Source organism: Octopus sinensis, linkage group LG12, assembly GCF_006345805.1.
Source record: "Octopus sinensis linkage group LG12, ASM634580v1, whole genome shotgun sequence".
Taxonomy (NCBI): domain Eukaryota; kingdom Metazoa; phylum Mollusca; class Cephalopoda; order Octopoda; family Octopodidae; genus Octopus; species Octopus sinensis.
In genome coordinates this window covers 7,259,778-7,277,405 of record NC_043008.1, presented here as the reverse complement: position 1 = coordinate 7,277,405, position 17,628 = coordinate 7,259,778, and the positions used below count along the sequence as shown (strand labels likewise).

General features: G+C 35.6%; 1 long non-coding RNA gene across 1 annotated transcript; it reads right to left on the bottom strand.

The window, feature by feature from the left end:
* Window positions 1-1,518: 1,518 nt before the first annotated feature.
* LOC118765508 lies at window positions 1,519-17,386 on the bottom strand. The gene is made up of 3 exons (XR_005001370.1): window positions 17,262-17,386; window positions 3,474-3,481; window positions 1,519-1,559 (listed from the first exon to the last, which is right to left on the bottom strand). It is a non-coding gene; the product is annotated as an uncharacterized LOC118765508 (long non-coding RNA).
* Between the last annotated feature and the right edge of the window lie 242 nt (window positions 17,387-17,628).

Here is a 17,628-nt window from a genome sequence, read left to right as displayed (position 1 = left end):
AACAGCAAAAACCGACTACTTTGTCTCCCAAAGTGTTTGAAGATGCGTGACCTAGTAGTTGTAGCATAATTCAGCTAACGATCGTAAGGTTGTGTCCTTCAGCAAGATACTTTACTTCAGGTTATACCACTCCACTTACCTGGTTATTTCTTATTATGAGCCGTACCTGTATCAAACGGCCTCACTTGTCACATTCAGTGTCACGTTAAATCTCCTTCAGAATTACATTAAAGGTAAATTGCACTTTAATTTCACGAGCAGACCGTCCTGTTGATTGGATCGATTGCAATCCTCGACATCCTCACCGACAGAATGACAAATGTTCTGTGTGTGTTTCCGTGTGTGTTTGTGTGTGTGTGTGCGCGCTGACGGGTGTGTGAGTCTGTGTATGTGTGTGTGTGTGTTTGTTCATGTGTGAGCATCTATTCGTGTGTTTGTGTGTATATGTGTCTGTACGTGTGTGAGTGTCTATTCGTGTGTTTGTGTGTCTGTGTGTCTGTACGTGTGTGAGTGTCTATTCGTGTGTTTGTGTCTATGTGTGTCTGCGTGTGTCAGTATCTAATGTGTGTGTGTACTTGTGTGTTGTGTCTGTGCGTGTGTGAGAGTCCATGCATGAGTGTGTGTGTGTGTGTGTGTGTCTGTATGTCTGTGCGTGTGTGTGTATGTGTGTGTGTTTGTTCATGTGTGAGTATCTATTCATGTGTTTGTGTCTGTGTCTGTGCGTGTGTGAGAGTCCATGCCTGAGTGTCTGTGCGTGTGTTTTGTGTGAGTGTTTTTGTCAATGCGCGTGTGTTTGTGTGTGTGTGTGTGTGTGTCTGTGCGTGTGTGAGTCTATGCGTATATGTTTGTGTGTGTTCATTTGGTCACTTACCTATATATATAAAAGAAAAAGAAAACAGGGACGCTCACATGGCAATACGGAGACCATTCCTTACTGCGAAATTTAATGAAGACCATCGATTCTAATTCTATAAAACTAGAAACGATTTCATTCTGAAAGAAAGAAAGAAAGAAAGAAGGAAGGAATGAAAGAGAAAACGAAAGAGAGAACGGAGAAGTAAACTGCAAACCGTCCAGGCGGTCCCTTTAAATGATTCTGACATTTCGGCAAATTTCATATACATAGTACTTACACGCATACACCCGTACATACATATATACATATACATACATATACATACGTATACATACGTATACATACATATACATATAGATACATATGCATATACATACACATACATATACATATATATACATACATAATACACGCATACACCCGTACATACGTATATATATATACTTAAATATGTGTGTGTGTGTGTGTTGTGTATACGATTGTGTGAGTGTACGTTTGCTCGTGTATCTGTGTATGTGTCTGTGTGTGTGTCTTTCTGGTTTGATTCTTTTCCTATATCCAAGCAGGCGCTCCTATATTTCCCGAAGGAGTTAAAGGCTCACGACAAGTGTGTGTTTGTTTGTGCGTGTGTGTGTGTGTGTGTGTGTGTGTGTGTGTGTGTGTGTGTGTGTGTGTGTGTGTGTGTGTGTGTGTGTGTGTGTTTCTTTCACTCACATTGTAATTCGTGATTTCGGAAGTACGAAAAGCAAACTTGAACACGAAAATATTTTCATCCCAGAACTCAACGATTCAGAGTTAAATACCACCAGGCACTTTTCCCCAACCTCTGATCATGTACAGGATGTTCCAAAAGTCTCTTCGCAGTAAGTATTTCATTGGAAAGTATATATTTATAAGATGGTACAAGACTACAAAAGAATATACTAGACTTTTCAAGACTTTAAAAAACTTTATAAAAAGTGTTGAAAGTGTCATCCTTCATTTTCAAAACATAAGATGACTCTTCTACAAATTTTTCTTGAAATACATATTAGAGAGTCTGTTACGGTATGAAAAATTTACTGAGAAGAAGCATTTTGTGCACCCTGCAACACGAAAGTTAGACTTAAAATGTCATTGGTTGACTATGAAAGAGTGATTCTAGAGCTGAGAAATCTTGCATGAATTAATTTCAACCCTTCTTGATAATAACTGAATATTTTGTTCGTGATGTTTGACTAATTAGCAATTCCATTAATTAAACTTGAAACATCAACCTAAATATATGTTTTACTACTAACCTCTCTATGCTTTTATACTAAAGTAAAATTAACATACCTTACCATCATCATCACCATCAACATTATATCTAACCAATATTCTAATGTTCCCTATTAGATAACATCAATCTTGAATACCACATAACATTCTAGATTCGCGTTGGTAAGACAGCAGCCATGCAAAAATTCTATAGATATATATATATATTCAGAAGTGCAAGCGAATAACTCTAGTCACGTGATAAACTTACTCCCACACTCACACACATGCATTCCTATGTACTATTACCAACCTATATATGTATATATATATATATATATATATATAGTAATACTAAGCAATAAAGGGTTTAGCAACGAATTGCCTTACCACATACCGAATTTAGAAATAGCAGTCAAAGAGTTATAGCTAAGAAATAGCTATAACTCTTTGATGCTATTTCTAAATTCGGTATGTGGTAAGGCAATTCGTTGCTAAACCCTTATTGCTTAGTATTACTTAAATTTTCCTCGAATGAGGCTTTTACATGCCGAAGACTACTTGGTGTAATCGATAATTATTCCCAAATTAATTAATTTCACCCTTCATTATTACGGATAATTATATATATATATATAATATATATATAATATATATATATATATATATATATATATATATATATATATATATAATATATATTATATATATATATATATATAGTTATCCGTAATAATGAAGGGTGAAATTAATTAATTTGGAAAAAATTTTTTCCAATTAATTAATTTCACCCTTCATTATACGGATAACCATTTTTTATCCAGTAGATGACCACAGCATCTTGTTTTGGCTACACGCGGGTGGGAAGGGCTGTTGACACAATCGTTTCATTCAAAAATTGAATTCGGTGATACCAGTTGCGGATTCTAGCTCGCTCTGATACTGAGTGGAGTTGGTGCCTTCTGGTATCTCAAAATTCAATATATAATCATTTATGATTATAGTATTCTACGCTGAAGAGAAAAGAAGTTTCGGTAAGATAGAATTATTTTTATTTAATATTTAATATCTAATTCTTATGCTTCCTTAAAACTTGATTTCGAACGTACGTCCGTGGATAACTAAAAAAAGTATGATTAGATTGCAGTTAATTCATTCTCTCTTACCTGTTTGTGTCTGCCTTCCAAATGCTGTTTTTACTGAGATCTCCCTTTTTAGTAGAAGAAATAGCTATAACCCTTTGACTGCTATTTCTAAATTCGGTATGTGGTAAGGCAACTCGTTGCTAAACCCTTATTGCTTAGTATATATATATATATATATGTAGTATATATATATATATATATATATATATATATATTATATATTACACACGCACACACAGACCTGTGCGCACGCATATACCCACACAATACTTCCTTCTCTTGCAACTCTCCTGTCTTAGTAAGAACTTTTTCTTCACCCATTTCCTTCCAGTCATTTCAATAGGTGACCGCGTATGTATCGTTGGCGATTTTCTTCCTCCGTCTTCCCTTCTTTGGACTTTTACTATATTTCTGATGAAGTGCGCCGCTTGAAACGTGAAAAGCCTCTTTCTTTTCTTTCCTTTCCTGAGCGTCCAATAAGACAGTAGGTGTAACACGACCTCGCGTTGTTGTTTTTTCTTGCTAATAGAGAAAGAACAGGTTTCTAACCTAGATCCAAGGTTTCTTCATTGGAATTTCAACATCAACAACAGGGTATTTTTGTATGTATGTATGTATGTATGTATGTATGTATGTATGTATGTATGTATGTATGTACGTATGTATGTATGTATGTATGTATGGACGTATGTTTGCATTTACATATGTCTGTATGCATGCATACATAAATGCATACATATAAATAAATAGATATGGTTATAGATACAGTTACATATTTGCAATGTACGCATGTGTAAGTATATAATCATTTCTACTATAGGTACAAGGCCTGAAATTTTAGGGGAGGAGACTAATCGTTTACAGCGACCCCAGTGCGTAACTGGTACTTAATTTATCGACCCCGAAAGGATGAATGACACAGTCGATCTCGGCGGAATTTTACTAATATTTACAAATATTTACCATTGGTTTTCGTTTGCGAAGAATGTTTAGCTTGTTCGCTTTGCTTTCTTGTGTAATCTCAATCAGTTCCAGGTCTTTATATTAATTTCTAATCCCATATCACTCTGCACCTCTATTAATTTGTTGCTAATAGCTACAAAGAAGAATGAAACGCCCGGACAGGAGAGTATTACCTTGTATGCTGTTGTCTCTAGGTGTTCTGTTTGGGGCAAAACATACCAATCTCTTGGACACCTGTATAATAACATTTGTTTCCTGCTCCAGAGAACGATGCCAAATGTATGGTCCTCGAACTGGACGGCTGGTTTTATTCCTTTATTCTTTAATTTCACACCATTTTTCATAAAGTATCTTTGGTACAACCATAAGTCATGTTTGTAAGAAGAGAGAAATTTGCAGATATTTTTGGAGAGCCGCTTGTGGTGTTGCTGACAACTTTCACATACAGCAACATTTTCTAACATAAGGTTATCTTTTGGAAGCTTTCTTATCTGTTTACCTTTCATCTGTTTTGTAACCGTCTTTGGTGCTTCCATAGCAAACCTCGTGCTTCCAGGTGGAATGTGATATATCTGTCACAGATCAAAGAGAAGTTGCGCTTCCTGTCAACGTAGATGGCATATATTTTTTTTGCAGATATGTAACCATATATAGAACTTTGCTTCTCTCTCTCTCTCTCTCTCTCTCTCTCTCTCTTTCTCTCTTTCATGTTTTCTCTTGGCAGAGATTAATCCACTTATGACCGCATGGATTAGTTGTATACTCTGACTATGTATTGAAAAATTCACTTACTCACAAGAGGTTATTTTCTTATTTGAATACAGATGTCAAGTACTCATTCCATATTTACGTTATTTATTTTTCGTTCGTCAGTTTTATTTAATTTTACTATTTTATTTCCTGGATCTCATATCATATTTTATTTCAAATATTATTTTTATTTCATATATTTTCCAAGTAATATTTTGTTAAGGTTATTGAAGTATATTTTTCCTTTGTAGAATTCAAGCAGATTCAAAGTGGTAATTTTGTTTGGATTATGTCAAGACGGTTCCATTTGTTTCCCGATTACATGAATGAATTATTTTGTGCAAATACAGATGCGTCTGTGTCTGTGGAATAAACGTGAATTCCTGCCGTAGATACGCCTGTTACTTTAGCAGAGAAGTGTGTTTTCTTCATTAATGCTTACGTTCGTGGATTCTGTTTGTGTTACTGGAATCTCGGGGAAGCTTTCCATATTTTTCAGTGATCGATTGTATTCGGAGATTGCGAATCAGCTTGTTTTGTTCTTTCTTCGAGATCTCCAGCAATTCAACTTTCCTTGTTCGTTTTGGGTTTTTTTTTTCTTATATACAGATCATTTCTAACGTAGTCCGGTACACTTATGACAATAGAACTACACAAAATGCAAGCATGTATGTCAGCATGTAACCATACGTTACTGCATGTATGTACGTATCTGATATTTATATGTCGTTGCCGTTCTACGTAAAACAAGTAATTATAATCCAAATGCACCGTATGCGCATTCATGAAAAACACGCAAAAATTCATTATTAGTCAGGATTTCCTTTATTTTCTTCTTCAGTTACATCATTCTTCATTTCCTTCATTCCGTTTAGCGTTTCCTTTCTTTTCTTCTTCTTTTTGTCTTTTATATATCTTCATACTTTCTCTTCTTTTCTCTTGCGCACTCGTCTTTCCTGCTGATCGTACTGCTGTTCACAATAGCGGAGAGGACAACATTGATGGAATCCCTATTGTTGATGATATTGATAAATATAATGTTGTTTTTTTTCATTATAACTTTTTTTTTTAGTAATTACAGTTTTATTTATTTTTCAGCGATCTACCCATTTTCCATTATTCAGTTTATTTCTACGAACGATTTGCTGTGTGTCTTGTCAAAGACCAAACAGACAAATATATGTAAGTAACCCTATATCCACATATCGTTTAATTAAGTCAAATATATTCACATATATCTTGTACTTACATACTTTGATTACACACTAAATTCGGGTTAGTCGGAAAGCATTTAAGAAAAACGATTATTATTCAACATTCGGTTGCATCTCGATGTCTGGGAGTATACCAATCTCTGCAAAAGCAATCAGTAAAGCTTTACAAATACTACTGTGGAAAGCAAAATTTATAATAGAAAATTATATTTATCCAGAGAGGGTAATTTCTAAGATGTTAGGATGTTTACTCATTGTGAGTAAATAGGTTTTTCTTTGTCGCCTAAACATCAGTGCTATTTAGCTGCAATATATCCATTTGTACTCTCCGTATGATTGGCCAAGAGATCAACTGGAAACGATTGCAGCATTTGGCAACGCTTGTTTCAGTTAACAACGCTTATGCTTCACACAATTATAAGGAGCAGACAAAATAAAGCAATCTGCTTTCTTTCTTGCACACCCATTTCAGCATGACACTGCATTGCACCTTGTTGATGTTGTTGTTGCTGTTGTTGTTGTTCTTGTTCTTGTTGTTGTTGGTGTTGGTGGTGGTGGTGGTGGTGGTAGAACATTTTGTTCGGAACACGTTTCAATATTTTCTTAATTACCTCATCATGTTCTTTCATTTCAGAGCAACTATCCCTTCTCCGGAAAATGCTAAGCTCCACGTTCCTCAAAAGGGTATTTCAATGGTTTTCGCATATCCGATCTCATGTTTCTCAAGAAAATAATACAACAAATTTTTTGTCTGTACTTACAGTTTTCCACTCAAGGCTGACGTATATTCAATTAAATTCAGCCTGTACGTTCACTTGCTAAACTCATCACTTCCTCAAAAGGTTAAGTGTTATTGCGTGTATCGACGTGAGTATTTCAACATGTGTTCATATACTCGTTATACCGGTGACCTTACGCTGACTTGGGACATATTCATATTCATACCACTACTGTTAAATTATATACATCTACATACATATATATGTGTGTGTGTGCGTTTGAACGTATGTGTGTGTATGTACGTATATATATATATATATGTGGGTCCTAGAGACGGTCATGGGGCAGTTACCTCACCCGTCTGTATATGACTATCCCGCTCTTCTTACAGTATTAAGAAGTTTTAACTCTTATTTCTAGAAATGTAGGTGACCCTTAGTCACACCTAGGGACGATGAAAGTTTCCTTTTATATCTATTATATATATATATATATATATATATATATCACTTATGAATCCTCGGTGTAAGATTCAAGATTCCTGATGTGAAACCGTGTGTTGAAACAGATATTGTTGTATTCCAGGATAGGCATATTTCTGTGTGTGCGTGTGTGTGCATGTGTGTGTGTTTGCCAAATAAACATGTTTATTACTGTTCTTATTTTAAATCATGTCCATTGTCCGGACAATGGACGTAACTTAGAATAAGAACAGTAATAAACGAGGGAAAGACGGATATATAATGCGCGTGTTTATTTGGCAAAAACGCAAAACAAATGACATTCCCGAAATACAACATATATATATATATATATATATATAATATATATATATATATATACATATATATAATTATTAATCAGCACTTGATTGCTGCCTAATTTTCAGTTCAACGTTTTATCGTTCAGAGATTTATAAAATAATTAAAAATTTTCTGAAGTATGTTTCCGTGTAATTAATCTAGGTTAAAACAAATTCTTATAATCAATTGTCTCCAATGGAAAGCAAATGAATGATATGTGCTCAGCGCATCATTTTCATTGAACATTAATCAGTTTAATTTGGTGTGGTTCATTGGATACCAGTCGCATCTAATTCTTTAATCATCACCAGTTGCTATAATCGATGAGAGAGAAATAAAATCCTAAAACGTAGCTCAGATCAAATCTATTTCACGAAGTTGACAAGTCATGGAGAATACACGGAGACATTGATATAAGCAGTACACAAAATATTAGTATTGCTTTATTCTCTGGAATGCTAGTCACATGTAAAGTCGTCTACGCTTTTAATTGACAGAGTCATCTGGAGTAGCAACGTTAGGATATGTGTTCCTAGTGAGGCGGATCCGTTAAATGTTAGAAATTTGATATAAATTACCAGTTCCAATAACTATGCCATAAATATCTTTTAATGTATTTATAAGCCACGCGTCTACCTAAAATTATCATGTATTGATCATAATCAGGGAGCTCCTGATGACCCCATGCACTTGCTGGCTTCCGGTATGCGGAGTTCTAGACAGGTAGCACTTGCATGTGCAAGGTGTTTGCGAAAACATCTAAGGTGATAGATAGGTAGATATGGGAGAGTAATTAGCTGTTAATTAATTTTTTTGTGTTAAATTCCGCCTTGTTCTTGCATACGAAACACTTAGTGAGTTGAGTTTGCAACTAAAGTTTCTTTACTGCGAGCAATGCCTCGCAAAATATTCTGATACACAACAGATCTACAATATTTCATGCCTAGAAGTTAGCTTCAATTTTATCCGACTTAATCCTCAGATAATGATTAATTTTGTCGTTGTTGCAGGGCAACCCTATGATGGAATGTTTGTCATCCCATCGTACGTTATTTGTTTATCATCCCTAGCCCAGAGTATCCTTCTTTTTTATGATGATAGAATGAGATTTGAGTTATTACTTCTATAACAAACAAGTCAAGCGACCTCATACAGACACCTCCTCCTTTAACTCGTTATTTGTTGTTTAGGAAAGCAGTTTCTCGTATAAATGTCGTTAATGATTCCGTACATTTCCCTCAATAACTAACAATATAATCCACTTTGGAGGCGCGTGGCTTAGTGGTTAGGGTGTCAGCATCATGATCGTAAGATAGTGGTTTCGATTCCTGGACCGAGCGACGCGTTGTGTTCTTGAGCAAAACACTTCATTTCACGTTGCCCCAGTTCACTCAGCTGGCAAAAATGAGTAACGCTGTGATGGACTGGCATCTCGTCAAGCTGGGGAAAACATACGCCATAGAAACCGGGAAGCCGGGCCCATAAGCCTGGCTAGACTTTAAAAGAGCGTATTTATTTATTGTTTATTATAAACCACTTTATATTAATACTGCCTGAAAGCGAAATCAAGTGAGGGAAGCTTTTCTCCATCCATAACTTTCTCCAAGGTATCAATGATATTTGGGAACGTAAAACAGCTTGATCTGCTCCTGGAAATCGTGATTCACTTTCTACGATCGAGATTGAACTCAACAACGCCCACCATGGTGTAAAGATAATTAAATATAAAAATTACTGAAAAACACAAGCTGTAAGGACGAGCTGATAAATCCTTCGCATGTTTCCGGAACTTGTCACGATAATCTGATGATTGATTATCTCTCCCCACTGGTGCGGCGTTCGTCAATCTCTGACAGCGTTATCAAAGCTTTCTCGATGTTTTACAAGTAGATGAGATAACTATATAGATCTAAAATATTATAAATTACAATAAAACCTATTGAGGTTGCTTTGCAAATCTTAAAATTAGCAGCAACACACTCTATATGCTTCAAAACAATCACATTGGCTAATGTAGAATTAGGTGTACAAAAAAGAGCAAAGATCATATGTTAACAGCTTGAATACTTATGATTATAGATTTACAACAAAGAATTTGAATGGCTAGTCCAATTCGTGAATTAGATGTACTCTTTACTCTCTTTTACTCTTTTACTTGTTTCAGTCATTTGACTGCGGCCATGCTGGAGCACCGCCTTTAATTGAGAAACTCGACCCCGGGACTTATTCTTTTTGTAAGCCCAGTACTTATTCTATCGGTCTCTTTTGCCGAACCGCTAAGTAACGGGGATATAAACACACTAGCATCGGTTGTCAAGCAATGCTAGGGGGACAAACACAGACACACAAACACTCACACGCATATATATATATATACATATATACGACGGGCTTCTTTCAGTTTCCGTCTACCAAATCCACTCACAAGGCTTTGGTCGGCCCGAGGCTATAGTAGAAGACACTTACCCAAGGCGCCACGCAGTGGAACTGAACCCGGAACCACGTTGTTGGTATACAAGCCACTTACCACACAGCCACTCCTGTGTATGTATATATATATATAAGTTCAGCAAAATTTAGATTCAGATGAATATGGTACTTAAGTTAAAGGCACCAGAATTTTGTATGGTATTATCCATATAAATCAAATGGGGTGATTATAATCATAATAAGCAACAAGGATATCCAAGGTAGTGTAGTACAATTGTTTCATGCTACTTCATTTTATTAAACACTGTAAGTATTACATCAATTTTAAAATGTCGAGCAATCTTCAGCCACTTATAGAATTTCCCAATCAAACGGACAATGCACATTCTTATCCCTATTTCATTTGCGAACATTATAAAGAGGGTAGATATATAGACAGAGAGGTTGATTTCATTCTTAAGAGCATGATAGTAGTAGGTTTACTCTCGAAGACATTTCACCCACCTCTACTTGTGCAGTGTTCCAGCTTTAATAGTTTGTACTGAACAACCAGCGACCTTTGAGTGGTATGGCTTTGTGACACCCACCATATATACTTCGCTCCATACCACTGCACTTGAATCGTTAACACCTTTTGGGGACTCGGTTTAAATCGCTAATAAATTTGATGTGAGAAAAATGGAAAGAAGTAGGAAAGAGGCAAAAAAGAGATACGGTAATACAAAGATACAGTGACGAGAAGAGGATCAAAAAAATAATGAGAAAATAGAGAATAATATCTCATTACGTCTCCCTTAGATATATATATATAAAAAAAAGAAGGAAACGAAGGCGAATTAAACACGTGAAGATCTTCTACGTAGTAGCCACATTCTATGGATTTATCGGAGATTATGTCTTCAGATTCAACAAGCAAAATAAAAACCAATCCCTACCACAATCTCCATACCCAGTTCTTGGATGAAGTAACATTCCCCCTCTTTTTTTTAACTGGCTTCCAAATTACTATTTCTTTTACGTTTTTTTAGCGCTTGTTCGTCAAATTTTTTTTATTCTGTTATTCATTTTCTTTCGTAGAGGGAGTTTATGGAAAATGGCGGAGGTAAGCAACAGGAAAGAAAGATAATAATAATAATAATAATAATAATAATAATGATACTAATAATAATAATAACAATAATGATAATAATAATAATAATAACAATAATTATAATAATCATAATAATAATAATAATAATAATAATAATAATAATAATAATAATAATGATGATGATGATGATAATCATAATAACAATAATAATAATAATAATAATAATAATAATAATAATCATAATAATAATAATAATAATAATAATAATAATAATAATAATAATGATGATGATGATGATAATCATAATAACAATAATAATAATAATAATAATAATAATAATCATAATAATAATCATAATAATAATAATAATAATAATAATAATAATGATGATGATGATGATAATCATAATAACAATAATAATAATAATAATAATAATAATAATAATAATAATCATAATAACAATAATAATAATGAAAATAACAACAACAACAACAATAATAATAATAATAATAATGATAATAATAATAATAATAATAATAATAATAATAATAATAATGATAATAATAATAATAATAATAATAATAATAATAATAATAATAATAATAATAAATAACGAAACGTTCGTCTAAAGTTCGTAACTGGAATGGAATTCATGATTTTTTATATTAGTTTCAGTGGAACACCTCGTTTTAAGAGAAAGAAGGAAAAAGAAAATTAGCAAAGTTTCTGACATTGAGAGGAATATTACCGACCAACTTTGAAACGCGATGCTCTCTGTATATTCTTCAGTGTCACATTCTAACTTACCCATGGATATACGGAAATGATTTACACACTTCCATTCGCCCCCCCCCCCCCTCTACAAACACACAAATACCCAGAAACCTCTAGAAGCCTTTCAACCCATTCACTGCCCCCCCCCACACACACACGCACATTTTCCTCATCTTCATCATTGAACGGTCCTCTCAAACTCTGTGTACAATTTTTCCTTCCATCGTTCTTCCTTCATATTTCTCTTTCCCTCCCCCGCTCTCCTTCATTCTTCCTCCCATTTCCATCTTTCTCTCCCTCCCTCCCTCCCTCCCTCCCATCCCCCCTCTAATCTTCCTCACCCTCTCACTTGCCCTCTCTCTCTCTCTCCTTCCTTCTTTCTCTCTCTCCTTCCCACTCTGTTAGTTTCCTTCTCCTTTCACAAAATTTGTTTCATTCAAGCGCATATACTCACGCACACGCGCAGACACTTCTCACTGACTCTCTCTCTCTCTCTCTCTTTCGCATTCTACCTATCTCTCTATATATCTACATCTATCTCCTTATCAATCTCTCTCTCTACCGCTTCTATTTCTTTTTCTCATCCCTCTTCCCATCTCTCTCTATCTCTTTTCCTCACTATCTCTCCACCTCTCTTATCCCATCTCACTCACTTTCTCTCTCTCCGGCTCTTTCTCCCCCTCTCTCTGTCCTGTTCTTTCTCCCCTCTCTCTCCGTCTCTTTCTCTCCTTCCCTTTCTCTCTCTCTCTATCGTTCTCATTCTTCCTATCTCTCAATATATATCTACATCTATCTCCTTATCAATCTATCTCTCCGCTCCTATTACTTTCTCCTCCTTTCTCTGTCCAGTTCTTTCTCTCCCTCACTCTCCGGCTCTTTCTCCCCTTCTCTTTTCCCCTTTTCATTCTTCCTATCTCTCTATATATCTACATCTATCTCCTTATCAATGTATTTCTCCGCACCTGCTATTTCTTTTCCTCACCCCACTTCCCATCTCTCTCTATCTCTTTTCCTCACTGCCTCTCCACCTGTCTCACTCCATCTCTGTCACTTTCTCTTTCTCCGGCTCTGTCTCCTTTTCTCTCCTCTCTCTCCCTCTCTCTCTTTGTCTCTCTCCCTCTCTCTTTCCCCCTCCATCTCTCCGCCCCTACTATTTATCCCCCCCTTCCCATCTCTCTCCATCTCTTTTCCTCACTGACTCTCCACCTCTCTCACTCCATCTCTGTCACTTTCTCTTTCTCCGGCTCTCTCTCCTCTTCTCTCCTCTCTCTCTGTATCCCTCTCTCTCTGTCTGTCTCTCCCTCTCTCTTTCCCCCTCCATCTCTCCCTCCTTCTCTCCGTACATTTAATGAAATACTGGAATTCTTGTGCTGTCTTATATAACATCGCTGAAGCTCGAGCTTAAAACTGGAAAAGACAAAAAAAATAACGAAAGAAGAAGGCTTTGGGGGTAAGGGAGGAGAAGGAGGAGAGGGAGATGGAGAATGTTATTGTTGTTGTTGTTGTTCTTGTTGGTGGTGGTGGTAGTGGAATGGGGCATAGGGTAGTGGAGCGGAAACGAGAGGTAGAAAGTATTCTGCGGGAATGTGTTAAATAATTAGGTCTTAAGGAGAAACGGAAATGGTTGCTGCTGGAGATGTTTTCGGCACCGCTTCTGAAGATGATCGTGATGATGATCATGATGGGGGAGGGGTGTGGTGGTGGTGGTGGTGGTGGCGCTGCAGATGGTAGAAAGTATTATTGTTGTTGATATTGTGATTGATGGTGATGGTGATGGTGATGATGTTGGGGGTGGGCGGAGGTGTGATGATGATATTTGTAACGAATGAATTGGGTTATTGACAGGTAGGGAAAGTAAAGGATACACACCTTTCTCTCTCTCTCACCTTCATATTTATGTGTGTATGTGTGTGCGCGTAGCTGTGTATGTATATGTAAGTATATGTATAAGCATGTATATAAGAACGTGTATGCTTACAAATATACTTTTTACTTCTAATGTGTATATGCATGTATATATATGTATGTATGTACGTATATGTGTGTGTGTGTGTATATACATCTATGTATTACGTATATGTATGTGTGCGTGTGCGTGCGTATGTATATATATATATATATATATGTCTGTATATATATATATATATATATATATATATATATATATGTGTGTGTGTGTGCGTGCGTATGCATCTATATGCATATATATATATATTAATGTACGTATATGTGTCTGTATATATGTGTGCGTGTGTATGTGTGTGTAGATGAATATTCGTGTGGATGCATGTGTATGTTCATACTTTGCATTTATAGAGTGGTAACAATTAACTAGGAGGGTTAAAATTTGTGTGAGTTGGAGGAGGAACCGAGGGAGAGTTTCCCAGGGAGAGCCTGAAAGCAGTAAAGAATCCCATTTATACATTGGAAGGTTGAGTTGCTTATGGAAATAGTATAGTAATGTTTAAGTTAATGAATTAGCTAATTATAATTTAAGTCTTTTGTACAGAAGTTCGAATCGATGTTTTACTTAAAATATATGTTTGTCCCCCTCGTCAGGATTTGATCCGGTCTCAAGTGATAGTATATGTAATGTCTGGCTTCCATAAAGTATTTTTGCTTACGGAGATATCTTTTGGCTTTCCCTAGTCTCAGTTCTTCGACTACGGCCATGCTGGACACTGCTATGAAGTATTTACTAGAGCAAGTTGACCCCGGTATTTGTTTTAAAGCCTGGACCTATTATATCGGTTTATTTGTGGCGAACTGCTAAGTTACGTAGAGGGAAACAAAATTATGTCGTTCGTCAATCGATGAAGACACATCTATTCACGCTCTCTGTCACACACACACACACGCATATAAATAAATATATATATATATATATAATATATATATATTATATATATATATATATATGTAAATATAATATAGGATAAAATTTTCGTAAACATTTTATCAATGGCCAGCATATTTTTTAATATTTATAAATATATATATAAATAGACTTCAATTAGTTTCCTTTTCCAACATTCTATCGCAAGGCTTTGGTCGGCTCGGCTATATTGAAATCATTTGCCCTCCTCGAACCCAAAGCCATGTGGGTTGGAAACTAATTTCATACTCCACAGTCACGCCTGCGCCTTTTATATATTCTTTAAAGCACGGGACATTCAACTAGTTCTATCAACCATGTTAGTCTGTCATTCATTAGTCATCATTTAGTTTCCCCTCTGTCATAAACTTTGGATTGTCTCGTTAGTCATAACATAGTCTCTCGCTTTTTTTCTCCCTCTATATCCACCTGTCTGTCTCTCGTTCTCTGTCTTCCTCTCTGTCTTTGTCTTTGTCTCTCTGTCTGTCTCTCTTTGTCTTTCTCTCTGCCTGTCAGTCTCTCTTTTTCTTTCTCTTTTTAACTAGTCAAAAATTACTCTTTCTTTAGTAGGCCTAACGTTGTCTTCATCCGACAGTCAAATCTGAGGCCTGCTCATTTCTTTTGTTGCACTTTTCTTTGCCATAAGGATAAGGAAAAACAATAACAAAGAGAAAAGGGGGAAAAAATAACCAATCAGCAACCGACATCGACGTCTTTGTACAAAATGAATATTTACCTAATGTAAAGATCGGTTTATAAATATAACTAAGGTGATACATGCTTGCGTGTGCGTTTAGTTATGCATATACATATATATATATATATATATCCATAATACATATATATATATATATATACCTGTGTGTGTGTGCGTACGCGCGCATTGTCTGCATAGTGTGTGTCTATATAGTTATGTGTGTGTATTCAATAAGCCCTGGAGATTAGCGCTTTCCGTTTCGGCAGATCAAACGGGAATAGCATAATACTTGCGTTTTCAGAGGCCTTGAGCAATATTTCACCCCATACCACTCCCTATCTCTCTCTCTCTCTCTCTCTCTTTCTTTCTTTCTCTCTCTGACACACACCCACACACCCACCTACATCATCAAACAGTTTATTCCAATTACACAGACATTCTTTTGCGCAAACACACCCATACGCATCTATTGGAACGACGAATATATCAGCACATCCAACAACAAATAAACTGCTGCCAAATACATACGTACATACATACATACATATATATATATATATATATAATATATATATATATAGGGATTTATGTGAGTTTGAGTGTATATATATATATATATATATATAATATATATATATATATATATATACACTATGTATATATATATATATACTTATATATATGTGTGTATGTGTGTGTATGCATGTATGCATATGTGATATATATATATATATATATATATTATATATATATACACAGATACACTCATACATACATTTATTTATATGTGTATGAGTGTGTGTATATATATATTATATATATATATATATATATATGTTCATGTATGTATGTATGTATGTATGTATGTATGTATGTATGTATAGATATATATGTTTGCACATATATATTTATATACATAGATGCACTTTCAGCGGTAGGACAAAGAGCATTCTCTGTACATCTTCTGCGCGCTTCCTTCTCCCACACTCAATCACAAACAAGCTAAACATAGCTTATCTAGACAATTAACACGATAAACAGTATTAGCCTTTATACACTATACCTGCAGTCCTCACGCAAACACCCTCATCCAACAGATACAAATACACATGCAAGGACTCGTTATATATCGTTGTCAGTGATGATCGGCGGTATGTAAACCCGAACACGGGCTCGTGGTTTAACATGCAGCACATTCATACAACCTATTTCTTTACTACCCACAAGGGGCTAAACACAGAGAGGAAAAACAAGGACAGACAAACGGATTAAGTCAATTATATCGACCCCAGTGCGTAACTGGTACTTATTTAATCGACCCCGAAAGGATGAAAGGCAAAGTCGACCTTGGCGGAATTTGAACTCAGAACGTAGCGATAGACGAAATACGGCTACGCATTTCGCCCGGTGTGCTAACGTTTCTACCAGCCCACCGCCTTTTATACACATTCATACACAGCACATTCATACAACCGCATACTCTAATAGATACACGGAAACAGACACACACACACAGAGTATATGTGCATCAAATAATCATACGCTCACATGTGTATATTCTAGTCGAGTAATACTTACAGTTTCATACACGCAGACAGGCTCGCGTTTTCATCTGAGAAAAACACCCTTGTGCAAAATATATACGGTTGGACATACTGACACATATGCACTCTGGCTCACGCATCTATTAGAACTATAGGCATACATGCAGGAAGTTATTAGACACCTTTAATTTTCAAAATTTCCAATCTAAGCATCTTAATATGTATTCAGCAGTGTACAATTTACAATGTAATTATTCTTTTTCATTCCAGGTGCCATTATATTAAAACATGGTGCCATATTCAAGAAACTAAAATGGCTGGTGTAAGTTAGTATGAGGTACTACAAAACAGCTTCTTTCAGTTTGCGTCTACCATATACACTCACAAGGTTTTAGTCGACCGGAGAGTGTCGTTGAACACAGCTACCCAAGGTGCTACGCAGTAGGACCGAACCTGGACCCATTTGGTAGAAAAACAAACTCCTAAACACGCCATCACAGTTGCGACTGAATTTCACATATCTCATTG